This window comes from Phoca vitulina, unplaced genomic scaffold (genome assembly GCF_004348235.1).
Source record: "Phoca vitulina isolate PV1807 unplaced genomic scaffold, GSC_HSeal_1.0 scaffold80, whole genome shotgun sequence".
Classification (NCBI taxonomy): domain Eukaryota; kingdom Metazoa; phylum Chordata; class Mammalia; order Carnivora; family Phocidae; genus Phoca; species Phoca vitulina.
The window spans coordinates 2,288,069-2,301,741 of NW_022589783.1; the positions used below are offsets into that span (position 1 = coordinate 2,288,069).

At 47.0% G+C, this 13,673-nt stretch overlaps 1 pseudogene; it reads left to right on the plus strand.

Annotated features, from left to right (window-relative positions):
• The first annotated feature begins 3,619 nt into the window (after nt 1-3,619).
• LOC116625601 lies at nt 3,620-4,362 on the plus strand (annotated as a pseudogene).
• Nucleotides 4,363-13,673: the final 9,311 nt, after the last annotated feature.

The following is a 13,673-nucleotide window of genomic DNA, read 5'->3' on the forward strand; positions in this document are numbered from 1 at the left end:
GGCTACGTGGCTCAGCACCGCCCTCATTCCTCCAGTGCTGGGAGGGGCTGAGTTTGTCTGACCCTGTGACCAAACATGTCTGGGTTCTGAGAGTATGACAACCAAACCCAAACCCAGCCTCGACCTGTCATGGCTCCTTGTTGCCTGGTTGTTCATGGTCCTGGATTCGCTCTGATTTCAACTCCTTGAAGAATCCTCCACGTGGGAGCAGCTTGTGGTTCTCCTAGCTTGTGTTGCTCAATGGTTCCCACGTCTTCTGTGTCCTAAGACCAGCTGGAGAGCTTTCAGAAGTCCCCTGTCCACACCGGAGCCCCGCAACAATGACTTCAGGGTCTTGGGGATGGGACCCTGGTATCCGTGCTTTAAAAATCCCTTGGGCGATTCCAGCGTGTAGCCGAATCAAGAGTTGGCGCTTGGGATGACTCTATCCCTGACTGCTGACTCTGAGTCCGTCTACGTCTCTGGCCACAGCTGTACTTTCAGACTTTTCCTTACGGACTCAGAGGTGAAATGTGCGGCTTGGCGTGTCTGAATTATCTAGACTTGCTGGCTTGCGGCAACAGCAGCAGGACACCTGTGGATGGATCGGAAGGACCCTTCCCGATACTGAGCACCTTGATCCTTGGACAGTGGGCACAGAAACTACATTTTTGTTCTTTTCCAGATCTTTTCTGTAGCATTCCCTGTAGCCAACTCTTGGTTCACACTGTTGGTTTGAGATCTGGGGATCTTTTGACAATGTCCATTTCAACATAGCATTATCTTCCCAGGTCTTAGTTTGTTGGATTATCTATTGAAAAATCACTGGAAGAGAAGAGAAGAAAAAGAGCTTCCTGTTTTGTGTCTAACACGAAGTCCCCTCCTATCTGAGGCTCACTGGCGGCTCTGTGCACGTGTACTGGTGCAGACCCTCCTCCTTGGAGACAGGAGTCCTCCCACTCATCCCGAGAGCCAGCTCCTCTGCAGGGTTCCCAGTTCACCACACCACAGCCAGGACGGGGGCTCAGCACACACAGCTGCCTCCCTCTGCGGCTCTCCAAGCTGCCAAGCCGATGCCTTTGGCAGGAAAGGCCTCCCTCCCGGCTCCTGGGAGGGGTGGTGTGTCTCCTGGGCTTGCAGATGAAGCGGGATGTTCAGGTGCGACTCCAGTGGAGGAGACACCTCCGTTCAAGTTGGCCTTGGGCAGTCCCCTGAGAGTTCCCATGTTGATTGCAAACTTGGACTTACCTTCACCTGCCAGTTCTGAGAGACCAGCTGGAATGTTCCCCACATTTAGCACTTCCACCTCCTGGAAATTCCCTTGTTAGAGATTCTTTCCGTAGGTGGAGTAGGAAAATCAGAAAGCTCCTCCAAATGGGCCAGAGCTTCCTCTGGCCAGGATGGAGCGTCTGATGACAGGCAATGGGAGGTGGGCCTGGCGCACCGGCCTCCCCGGCAGCCTGCTCCTCGCTCCAGGATCCACCCCTTAGGTCGCAGGATGCCAGGGTTGGGTCAAGGAAAGCATTAGATATCAGGGAACCTGGATTTGGGTGTTGGCTTTGCCCATAACATAGTTGTATTGAGCAAATCCCTTGTATTTTTCCTGAAATTCAGTTTCCTCATTTATGAAATGAGAACTAAAAATTATTTCACCGGCTTATGGTAATGTCCAAATAAATTGATGGCTATTAAAGAATTCTGAAGACTGTCTGAAGGGAATCCGACCTATTCAAATGACTTTCTAAAGCACATCATTCTTATATATTTGGCCTACTAGTCAAATAGAACAATGAATAGTTAAGATAAAATTAGCTTGTTAGATGCTGTTACAATAATAAATGGCAGGTTTGAGTGATAGAAAAGGCAGGTTTGGGATTTATTATGAATATACTTATTGATTTTTAAATAGATTTTTATGTGGGTCTTGGTATATGCTGCCATGCCTTAATTCAGATTCTAGGGTACATTTATGATTTTGGTGGACACCGTATGTGAATGCAACACGTCCCAGACCCCTCCCTCCCCCTCCCACAAAGCACTCGTAGTCAGTTTGCCCTTTAGAGACTGTTTTCGGAAGGGCCTGTACTCTTCCCAGGAAATAGGACATTTGGAACCCTTTTAGAAAGAGGTTTTAAAATGTTCTAACATCATTTGCTCCAAAAGAGTAACACAACGCTGTGAGGGGTTGTTGGGCGTCTCTTGCCTTCTGACCAGGGCAGTCTTTACGGAATCCACAAAGCAGGGGCTGAGCAGCCGGCCTGGACTGGGAGGGAGCCCCAGCTCCTGCATGCGGCCGCCTCTGTGACTGTCCTCTCTACAGTTGGAAACTGTCTGTAGCTTCTGTTCCAAGGGTTTCTGAGATGGTAGGACAGCAATAGAATATTCTGGCTTAACTCTAATGCCTGCTGTTAAAGGATCCTCCGGTTAGTACACTGGGAGGAGCCAAGTTTTTCTGACCGGAGGGCTGGGAGGTAGCGAGGGGAGAGCATCTCTCTCCAGGGTACCAGGCCCCTCCCATTACACTCCCGACATTTGCTGAAACTGTGCTTCTGAGGAAAAGGTCAGAGAGAAGAAAATACCACATTCTCTCCATTCTGTTAGAAAAACTGGTTTATCCCAGAGAAAGGAGACTTCTCCGGTAGATTCCACCCTCACCATCTGGATGGGAGGTGGAGGAAACCCTGGAGAATGGGGCCACTTTGTTCTTTGAGCAAATGACTGCCTTCCAGACATGGACGTTCGTTCATTCCATGTGTGTCGTCTGCAGAGACCCCGTGATGACTTTTCACACTGTCAATGCCATTACAAAGTAAATTATAAAACAAGTCCTATACGAAATAATAATATAATTGCACTCTTTTCCGATCAAAGTGTCAAAACTATAGAAAAAAACCAACCACAATAATGTCAAGAGGTGAAAATTTTGCCACTCTGGTATTAACTTTTGGAAATTAAATTTGTACTATTTATCAAAAGTCTTGAGATAATTTCCATGTGGAGGAGTCTAGAATTATGCACAGTCATTATTAGTATATGTAACTGGGCTTTATTTATAAAAGTGAAAATTGCGAATAGTGCAAGTATGAAACAATAACGAGATGATTAAGTAAGTTAGAGGCTCTGTGTTTTTCAAGAACACCGAGGTGTACCACACACCCCGTCATCACCACACACGGACCCTCGAGGGGCAGTGTGGTCAAAGTGCTGCTGGAGCCCAAGGGGCAGAGTTCGAAGTCCGGCTTCAACAGTTCACTAGTGGTGTGATTTTAACTAATCACAGATAAAGTGACTAACAGGCTAATTAACCTGTCCAAGCCCCACCCTCCTGATCTATGAAGTGGGAGGAATAACATCTTAGACATGAGGGTGTTGCAAGGATTACATTTTACACATGTCAAATTGCCTGGCGAGTATAAATCCTCAATACATGTTAGCTGGCATTAATAATATCATTTCAGTAGTATGAAAATACTGTAAGAAATATACAGAATCCTCAACTGGCTGTCTCTTAAAGGCGAGGAGGGAACAGCAAACAATTTTAGTCTCCTTTTTTGTACTTTCTCCTGTGTTTCAAGTGTTCCTATAGTGATCATTTATTATTTTTGTAATAAAAATTAGTTGTTTTTAGGCAGCCAGGGGTATGCTCAGGCTTCAGAAGAGGCTTGCCTCCAGGGCCCTCTGCTGTGGCAAAAAGAAGGTCTGGTTGGAGCCCAGCGAGACCAGTGAAGTCGCCGATGCCAACTCCCGTTAGCAGATCCGAAAACTGATCAAAGACGGGCTGATCATCCGGAAGCCTGTGACTGTCCATTCCCGGGCTCGGTGCTGTAAAAACACTTTGGCCCGCCGCAAGGGCAGACATATGGGCATTGGTAAGAGAGAGGGTACGGCCAACGCTCGAATGCCTGAGAAGGTAACCTGGTGGAGGGGGATGAGAATTCTGCGCCGGCTGCTCAGGAGATTCCGCGGATCTAAGAAGACCGACGGCACACGTACGCGGTCTGTACCTGAAAGTGAAGCGTAACGTGTTCGAGAACAAGCGGATTCTCACAGAACACGTCCACAAGCTGAAGCCGACAAGGCTCGCAAGAAGCTCCTGGCTGACCAGGCTGAGGCCCGCAGATCTAAGACCAGGGAGGCTCGCAAGCGCCGTGAAGAGCGGCTCCAGGCCAAGAAGGAGGAAGTCATGGAGACTCTGTCCAAGGAGGAAGAGACGAAGCAGTAAAACTCCCTCTCTTTTGTCTGTGCATAGTGGCCTCGGCAGTAACACAGATCAGTTATTCAATAAAACCAACCTTTATCTGCTTAAAAAAAAAATTAGTTGTTTTTAAAAACTATTTCTAAAGAATATTTTTCATGGAGACGAGCTGATGAGATAAAGTGAAAAATGCAGGAAAAATTATACACATACCATAAACCCTCTTTCTTTAATTTCTATGTAGGAGCATAAATCAAAGACTGAATTGAAGTAAAACGTGATGGTTGGTTTTTTTTTTTCTATACTTTTAGTTATTTAAGGAATTTTCTCAATGCAATGTTTTGTAATGAGAAAAGAACACCAAAGACAGTCAGAGACCAATCAGTTCCTCATTATTCACGGATTCCGTATTTGTGAATTTACCTACTTGCCAAGATTCACCTGTAACCCCAGACTCAGGAGGGGGACAGCGTTCGGGGGGTGCTCCCGGACGTGTGCAGGGCTGCACGCGGTCGAGCTGCCTGGCCTCCCCTTCCCAGCTCTGCTTTCTGGTTTCAGCGCGTGCTGTGAACGGGTGTCCCTTTCGAGGTCTAGTTGGTGTCGCCTGTTTTCCATGTCATGTTTATGCTGGTGTTTCCCTGTTCAGCAGCCGCCGGGCCTGGTGCTGCGGTGCCGTCTGGGGTTCTGAACCCAAGAGGCTGCTTGTCCCATGGGGGAGACGGTGTGTTAGGGAAGCTTCCTGAGGCTGAGTCACAGGGCTGTTGGCGTGAGTGTGGCCTTAGTGAGCCGACCGTGTGTATCCCATGAAGTGTCTTAAGCAGAAACACACATAAATAAGATGCTGTATTCACCAGCTGACGAAAATGTTGTGACCAGAGCTGTGTAGGAACCCAGCCCCGTGTGTCTCCTGGGAGCCACGGCCTGGCGGACAGCTGAGTCAGGGACACTGAGTCAGCAGCTTTCTAGAACATGAGTAGGCACGGTGACTGGTGAGACCCGACTGTACATAGTTTGGGTTTAATGTCACCGGCACTGGCAGCCCAGAGCAGAGTCATGAGGGTCCGAGCCCCTTGCCCGGCCTCGCCCGTGCCTGCCCTGGTCCTCTCTCCGGAGCACCTGCTGCCTCTTCACCACTCATCACCAGATCGCTGTGTCCTTGCAACTCTTCTGCCCGTTGCTCCCCCACCGGTGTCTTGTCTCCTTACTGATGGTCAGCTTCCTTCCCCCACTTTTTGGGCGTCGCAGAGTGGAGCCACATGGGGGCCGAGCCGAGCCGGCATCTTCAGTACCCTGGTGGCTGGCCAGGGCCGGGCTCGCCAGCTGACACCTGCCTGGGCCGTGCTCCACCCACGGAGCTGGGCTGGTGGCACCGGTGGGGCGCCGGTCTCCCATCTCGCTCCCTCGGACTGCTGGGCAGCATCGGGCGCTGGCCCTGGGCTCACAAAGAGGCGGATGTGAGCGTTGGCTGCTTGGGAAAACTTTGACGGGGAAAATGAAACCCTTGCCCTGCTCTTCTTATAAAAGCATGTGCAAATTTATTCTTTTCTTTCCTCATCTACTCAAAATGTTCAAAAAGTGACACTCCACGGTGAGATTAGCTCTGAGCGGACCCTCCGTGAATGGCAGGCCCTTCCATGTGGCCACAGCATGTCCCCAAACCGACACAGCTACACCTCTCCTGAGTCCAGACAAGCCGCTTCCCCTAGAGCTTCCTGCAGCCACCATGAGATTCAACCCTCAGCCTCCCGCCAACCCGTTCTCGCCCGGAGGATGGAGATGGGCACTGTCCCACAGGCTCAGGGTGTGAGCCGCACGTGTGCTTAAACGTTCAGTAGTAACCACCATAAACAAAGCTTTTTAAAAAGCAGAGTGAAATTATGTTAATGATATAGTCTATCTTACTCAATATATTATATGAAACATTACTTTTCGGCATGCCGCCATTATAGAAATTATGAATGAGATGCTGTCCATCCTTATTATCAGGTGTTCGGGATCCACGCCTGCAGCTCGGATGAGCCATGTTCGGGGCGTCAGCCGCTTCTCTGGCCTCGGCCACCATGTCAGGCAGACCCTGGACCGTCAGGCGTGCTTTGCTGACTGCTCAGTTCCGAAGAATTGGCGTGTGTCGTTGAACATATAGTCACGGCATGGTGGGAGAGACTAACCTCCCTGAGATATGAGGCTAGGAGACGGGAAATCTGTGAGGCCATCACACAACGGAGCAAAGGGAGGAGGGTTTCAGGTGCAGGGAAGGGACTGGGCCTAGTGCGGGTCTATTTAGAGAAGGGTTCTTAGCCTTTAAAACTGTGCCAGTCATTTCCATTCTAGGGAAAACAAGGGACCTCGGAGTGGACTCCCATGGAGAAGACAGGTGGGTGGGAAGAGGCTGGAGGGAGGGGCGGAGACTGCGGATGCCCGCTTCCCAGCTGAGCGTCTCACCTCTTGCCCGTGTGCCTGTCTTTCTGCTTTGAGACGGGAGATAAAAGGCTTTTACCAACAACAGAATTACTCATTCAGGAAAGCTTTGCTTTGCACAAACGTTATACGCCACAGAGCACCGTCAAATCCTGTGGCGCAGAGAGAGCCACGTGATGATATGCGGAGCTCCAGTTGCGTCTGTGGAAATAGCTGTGATACCCACCTCGTGGCATTTTGTAAGGATTGAAGTAGTTAAGTAAGGTGTTTAGACCAGCGCCTGGCACATTTGAGTATGTGTACAACTATCCTCACTCTACTGTTCTAGGGTCGTGTACTCTGAGCTGCGGTATCTGTGATCTCCATGGAAGCCTCCCTCTGCAGTGATGAGTGGGAGCTTGTTCGCAGCTCTGCTCATGACAGCGGCCACCCTGTTGTCATGCCGCCGTTCCTCACGGTGCCCTCACATGCTGGCGAGCGCCCTCTGCGGTCCTAGCAAAGCTCTGTGTCTTGTGGACGCTTTGGAGCATCCTTGGCCGCTTATCTTGCCCCCCCCCCCCCATGGAAAGGCATCTCCGTATTTGGTTAAAGATATGCGGGAACACGCTTACAGATTTATTTTTACTGCTATTGTGTTCACCTTAATATTTGTTATCCTCATAATTCTCTTGAAGAGCATGAACAATGGAACAGGTGAGTTACAGGGGAAAAACCATACTAAAACCCCAGTTTTACCAACAGTACCATTATTTGTTCTTGCCTTCTCCAGCCAGGAAGGAGCAAGGAACAATTCATACTCTTGCTAATTATTGCAGACATTTAATAATGGGCTGACTCAGTAAGCCCACAGCAGTTTTCCCATAGGGCTTCAATATTCTCTGAAATTGTGCGGTGACGGCAAGCGTTTGGTTGAGGGCAACCACCCAACTACAAAAGGCTTTTCTTCCAGTCTCCATGCTGCACCTTTCAGGCCCCAAGCAGCTCCCACGCCCATCAAAGTGTCCTCAACTATTTCTTCAATTTGCTTTTTGCTTTCAAGACATTAAAGAACACTTTCAAGTCAAACTTATAGCAGGAGCATGTGAAAAGGAGTCTCTAATACCGTCCTTGCTAAGTTGACCCAAGGGATTGTGTGGAAAAGCTTCATGTTTTCCTTGTGGTCTGAAAGGACTTGGGGAATCTCGCAGGGAGGGAAGTGTGGACCCCTCCTCACACGAGCTTTGAGCTTTCATCGCTGCTGCCCCTCCCCACCCCCTGCTGATGTTCTTCCCCAGTACAGAGAGGCCCTATTCGTCTTTAGCTCTTGTTTGCTGAAGGGAGCTTCAGGGCTTATGTAAAACTTGGTACCTAAATCTAAAATAGTTTCTCAAGCCTGCAAGAGCACGGGCTCTGAAGGGAGCGAGGTCAGCTTTCAGGCCTTGCTGTGATTGTTGCTCTTGTCATCCCACGGGGCTGAATGCTTTTTTCATTGCAGACATAGGCCTGGAGACAGACCTTTTTACAAACTAAGTGCCCTGCTAAGCTTCCAAGTGTTTGCACAAGACACCTCAGGGAATGCAGAGCTACAGTGGCTTTAGCCACTCTGGATTTTGTGGAAATCCCTCTTTCTGGCTGTGGGAGCTTGCAGCTTGTTTTGGGGGTTAGCCTGACAATGGGATGGAGCCAGTGCGGGTGATCTCCAAGAATGGTGTCCTTGCTGAAAATCATGACACAGCAGTTAGGAAAGGGTGGTTCTAATATGAACATTCCAGTGGACATGAACACCATGTCTAGACTTGCTTTCCCTTTGGGACTACAGCCCAGCCAGTCAGCTCTGCAGTTAAGGCCAATGTAGATGGTGGCCTGTCCTGAAAAATCTGTGGGCTGCCATTAGATCCTATAGGGGAGCTAGGAGTCTGTCTTCCACAGAAGGAATTTGGAGGGCCGGCTCTTGGAGGAGATTTTTTTTGGTTAAGCAGCAGCATGATCTTCAGCACAAATATGGTGTCTGATGGTATCTGACAGTATGTGATGGTATCTGATGGGAATGTGTTGGTATCTGATGATATCTTTTGGTATCTGATGGTATATGCTGGTATCTGATGGTATCTGTTGGTATGTGATGGTATGTGATGGTATGTGATGGTATCTGACAGTGTGTGTGCCGGTATCTGGCAGTGTCTGAAGGTATGTGTTGGTATCTGATGGTATATGTTGGTAGCTGATGGAATGTGTTGGTATCTGATGGTATCCGATGGTATCTGGCAGTATCTGACGGTATGTGTTGGTATCTGGCAGTATTTGGTAAGGAACTGGAGTGGAACATGCAATGTTATGTATGGGGGGGAGCTGTGATTATGGACATCTCTGTAGAAAGTTCCTGGAGTCACTGTTCTTCTGGACTTTACCACTCTATACTTCTATGTAAAGAGGTTGGAGATGTCCAATTTGATTGACAGTTACAGATGGGTTTATAGCTGCTGACCATGGCACTGATCTTGTAGAAGGAGGGATGTTTGTACAGGAAATATCAGTGCTACAAACTGAATCACACGCTGCTTTGCCACATTCTGGATACGTGAACTTGAAAAAAAATTACTTAGTGTAATGTTTATTGAACAGTTACCTTGAGTAAACTCCTGTGTTGTCCACTTGGAGAAACGAAGATGAAGAAGACAAAGGCTCCCCTCAGGAAATGCGTAGTTGGATGGGGGGCACAGCTGGTGGACAGTGACTCACATGATGGCATCCTTGGTGTAGGAGTATGCAGTCTCACGGGGTGGAAGAAGCTGTAACACTGTGATCAAGTCTAGGAAGCATTTGGGAAGCGTCGAAAAGGGAGTGATTGATTCTGACTAGAGGCTTTGCAGAAGGCTTCCCAGGGGAGAGTCCATTGAATTGGGTCATTTAAAAAAATATATTTATTTTATTTATTTGAGAGAGAGGGAGAGAGAGAGAGAGAGAGTACAAGTGCACAAGGGCAAGTGAGTGGAGGAGGGGCAGAAGGAGAGATTCTTTTAAGCAGACTCCCCGCTGAGTGTGGAGCCCTATGTGGGGCTCGATCCCATGACCCTGAGATCATGACCTAAGCTGAAATCAAGAGTCAGACACTTAACCGACTGAGCCACCCAGGCACCCCTGAATTGGGTCTTAAAGGGAGCATGGTGAGTGGTCTAAAGCAGTTGTCTAGCTGGAGCGTGGGGGCACCAGGCACTCACTTCCATTTCTGTAGAATGGAGGCACTGGTCTCCAGGTGCCAAGCTTTATTTCAGCTCATATTTCCACATATCAGACAAGCATTTTCTGATGTAAGGGCATCTGGAGCATTCTTCTCATGCCAAGGCTTCAGGAAAGCTTTGGGGCTAAGACAAACACTGCTTTGTATTAGAAAACCTAAGTTGTTAAGACTTCGCCTTTCCATTTTAGCAGCAGTGTGCCTTGGCCAAACTGCCAGACTCAGAAGTTTCCAGCACTGTTGGAATATGGCACCCATTTCAGATCATGGGTTCACCCCTTGAATAATCTGTTGGGAACATTCTCTACACAGAATTGATTTCCAAGTTAAAGATAACACACACACATATTTGAGATTTAACTTGAAGATACAGTAACTTGACTTATACTGCGGGCCATTTAGACTCTAATTTCAAAGAGAGCAGTCAATAATTACACAGAAAACCTATAGATCAAGAAAGACCCCTGCCAGCCGAGGGAAACACTTGAGGAATGGGGTGTGTGCTGTACTAGCTGCCTTGATCCCAGACTCCGTCCTCACATGAAAGAATGAGTGACAAACTGGCTGCTTGGACTTTGGTATTTGGAAATCCTGTTTGGTTTGAAAATGAACAAAGTAAGCCTGTTGCTTCAAGGAAAGCAATGAATGGTGTTTGTTGCCCATAATAAAATTCAAACTTTGAAGAGAAAGCTAGAATTTTGGAAAAATTTAATCTGCCACCGTGAACTTGACAACTTCCCAATGTTAAAGACATTTCTGATGAGATCAGTGGAGACACTAATAAATGTGATTTTTTGATATCAAATATAAGATGAGTCAACATTTGGAAGATCTGCATAACTCCATAGGTGATCAATGCGTGAGGCTACAAAATCATGAGTGGGTCCAAGCTGCTCAAGTCAGATGCTGAATTAGGAGCTGTTATGGTAAGCACACTGCTTGTCAAATTTTGGGGCACTATAAAGAATGAAAGAAACTCTCCTCTCTTTCCCTACCACATATCTGTGTGAAGGTGGTTGTCTCCATGAATGAATCAATCAATCAAAACACTGTATCACAACAGATCACACACAGAGGCATGAGAATCCCCATCTCCTAGGACGCCGGGCGAGACAGAGGTTGGTGGGAGCGTCCAACAATGCTGCTCTTCTCTGCATTTGTCTGACTGGTTTGCATCCTCCCAGTTGTACTGAGACATACCTGGCCCATAACACTGTGTTGGTGTAGGTGTACACTGTGATGATCCGGGTATTTCCCAGGAGTGCTGTGTATACGGTGAACATGGTACGTGGTAACTCTAGTTCACGTCCGTCACCTCGCTCAGTTACACATGCTGTTTTCTTGCGATGAGAACTTTTGAGGTTTACTTGTCTTAGCAACTTTCAAATACATAATGCAGTATGTTAACTGTAGTCACCACGCTGTCCATGATATCCCCAGTCTTATTGATCTTATAACTTCGGCCCCCTTTACCCATTCCCCGCCTCAGGCAACCGCGAATCTGTTCTGTTTCTGTGAGTTAGGTTTCTTTAGATTCCACATGGAGGTGAGATCACACAGTAATTGTCTTTCTCTGTCTGACTTATTTCACTGAGCATAATGCCCTCAGGGTCCACCCATGTTGTTGCAAATGGCAGGATTTCCTTCTTTTTTACGGATGAGTAATCATATGTATATATTCATATACATCTCACTTCTTTATCCATTCATCCACTGATCGACACTTAGGTTGTGTCCGTATCTTGGCTATTGTAAATAATGCTGCAATAAATATGGGGGTACGGATATATTTTTGTCTCATTTGGTTATATACCAGAAGTGCGATTACTGGATCATAGGGTAGCTCTATTTTTAACTTTTTTAAAAAGATTTTATTTATTTATTTGACAGAGAGAGAGGGAGGGAGAGATCACAAGCAGGGGGAGAGGCAGAGGGAGAGGGAGACTCCCAGCTGAGCAGGGAGCCCGACACGGGGCTCCATCCCAGGACCCTGGGATCATGACCTGAGCCAAAGGCAGACGCTTAACGACTGAGCCACCCAGGCACCCCTATTTTTAACTTCTTGAGGAACCTCCATACTGTTTTCCACAGTGGCTCCACCAGTTTGCATTCCCACCAACAGTGCACTAGGGTTCTCCTTTCTCCACATCCTCACCAACACCTGTTTCTTGTCTTTTCGATACTAGCCATTCTGACAGGTGTGAGGTGATACCTCACTGTGGTTTTGATTTGCATTTCCCTGATGAGGAGTGATGTTGAGCACCTTTTCGTGTATCTGTTGGCCATCTGGATGTCTTCTCTGGAGAAATGCCTGTTCATGTCTTCTGCCCATTTTTAATCACATTGGTTGTTGTTGTTACTGAGTTGTATGAGTTCTTTATATATTTTGGACACTAACCCTTATCAGATATATGATTTGCAAATATGTTCTCCCATTCTGTAAGCTGCCTTTTCATTCTGTTGATGGTTTCCTCTGCTGTGCGGAGGCTTTTCGGTTTGATGAAGTCCCACTTAGTATTTTTATTTTGTTTTGGAAAATGTAACTATTTTCCAAAAGTATATGCTATTTAAAAATATGTATACATGAAATATTTGTGTGACTATTTTAAAATTAATTCATATACATTTCATATTCTATTTTAATTTCTGATAAAGTAAATACTGACCTATGTAACTCACGTGAACACCCGTGCTCCGGGGGCCTTTGTAATTTGTAAGAACAGGGAAGGAGTGCCAAGGCCAAATGCCGGAGGCCTGACGCTTTAGTGATCGGCTCGTGTTGACGCCTTGAGCCCACGTGAGTGTGGACGTATCTCCTGTTGCTCCTGAGCTGAGCACCTGGCCCACACCTGCACTTAATTAATAGTAGCAAGCGTTTTCCTAACAGGTGAGAGGGCCTGACCTTGCATGTTCCCTTCCACTCTCAGTGGGAAAGTGGTTCAGGCCACGGGACACATGAAGCTGGAGCTAAGTGTGTGGGTACCGACCACCAAGCACCCAAGCTGGGCCTTCCTCCACCATCTTCTCTCATACACCCTCCCCAAACCCCAGTGACCTCTGTCTAGCTTTCTGACTGGTTTGAGCGTTGCTTATGGAACGAGCTCATGCCATTGCGATGATTAGCAAGGAGACATCTGCCTGCATTTTAGCTTGACTTCTAGAGTGTACCTAGGACTCTCTCCTGCAGGTTTCCCGTTACAGCAGTGGTTGCAGGAAAAAATAGCGTCCCTGTGTGCCACATGCTTAATTCCCTTGGATTTTGTCTTTTCAACTGTATCCCATGAACATCAGGCAAAAGAGCAAAGTTTGCATTAAACAAAAAACCTTCCTTTAGAAAACAATACTTTAGGGTTTTCTCTTTGACTTAACCATGTACTTTGTTTCTGACACCTTTAAAAGGGTCTTCAAGATCAAAGATTTTCATACAACACCTGTTCTAACATTATTTTCAATGGCTATTGACCCATTCTTTGAGATCTTTATTCTATGCAGGTGCTTTTTTTATTTTTCAGTTAGATTATAGCATTAACCTGAACAAAACCAGATTGTATGCATTCAGGTGGATATGTGTGCATGTGCGCACAAGTGTGTAACTGTGGATCGCTGTCTTTCAGAGACCGGAGAGTTAAATGCGTGGCAGCTACTACGCCGAGCTATAAACGCTCTTTTGATAATCTTTTATTAACAGTAAACTGAGTAACTCTCAGGGATTAACACAGAAAAGGAAACAAATATATTAAGAGATGTCTGTTTCACATGGAAAATGCATCTGGTCATTGGTCATTGTCCCTGTCTGAGTTTGCTTTGTATAGTCAAGGAAAAAAGCCAACTTTTAGAATCTTGACGCCCTTCAAGAGCCTTTGATAA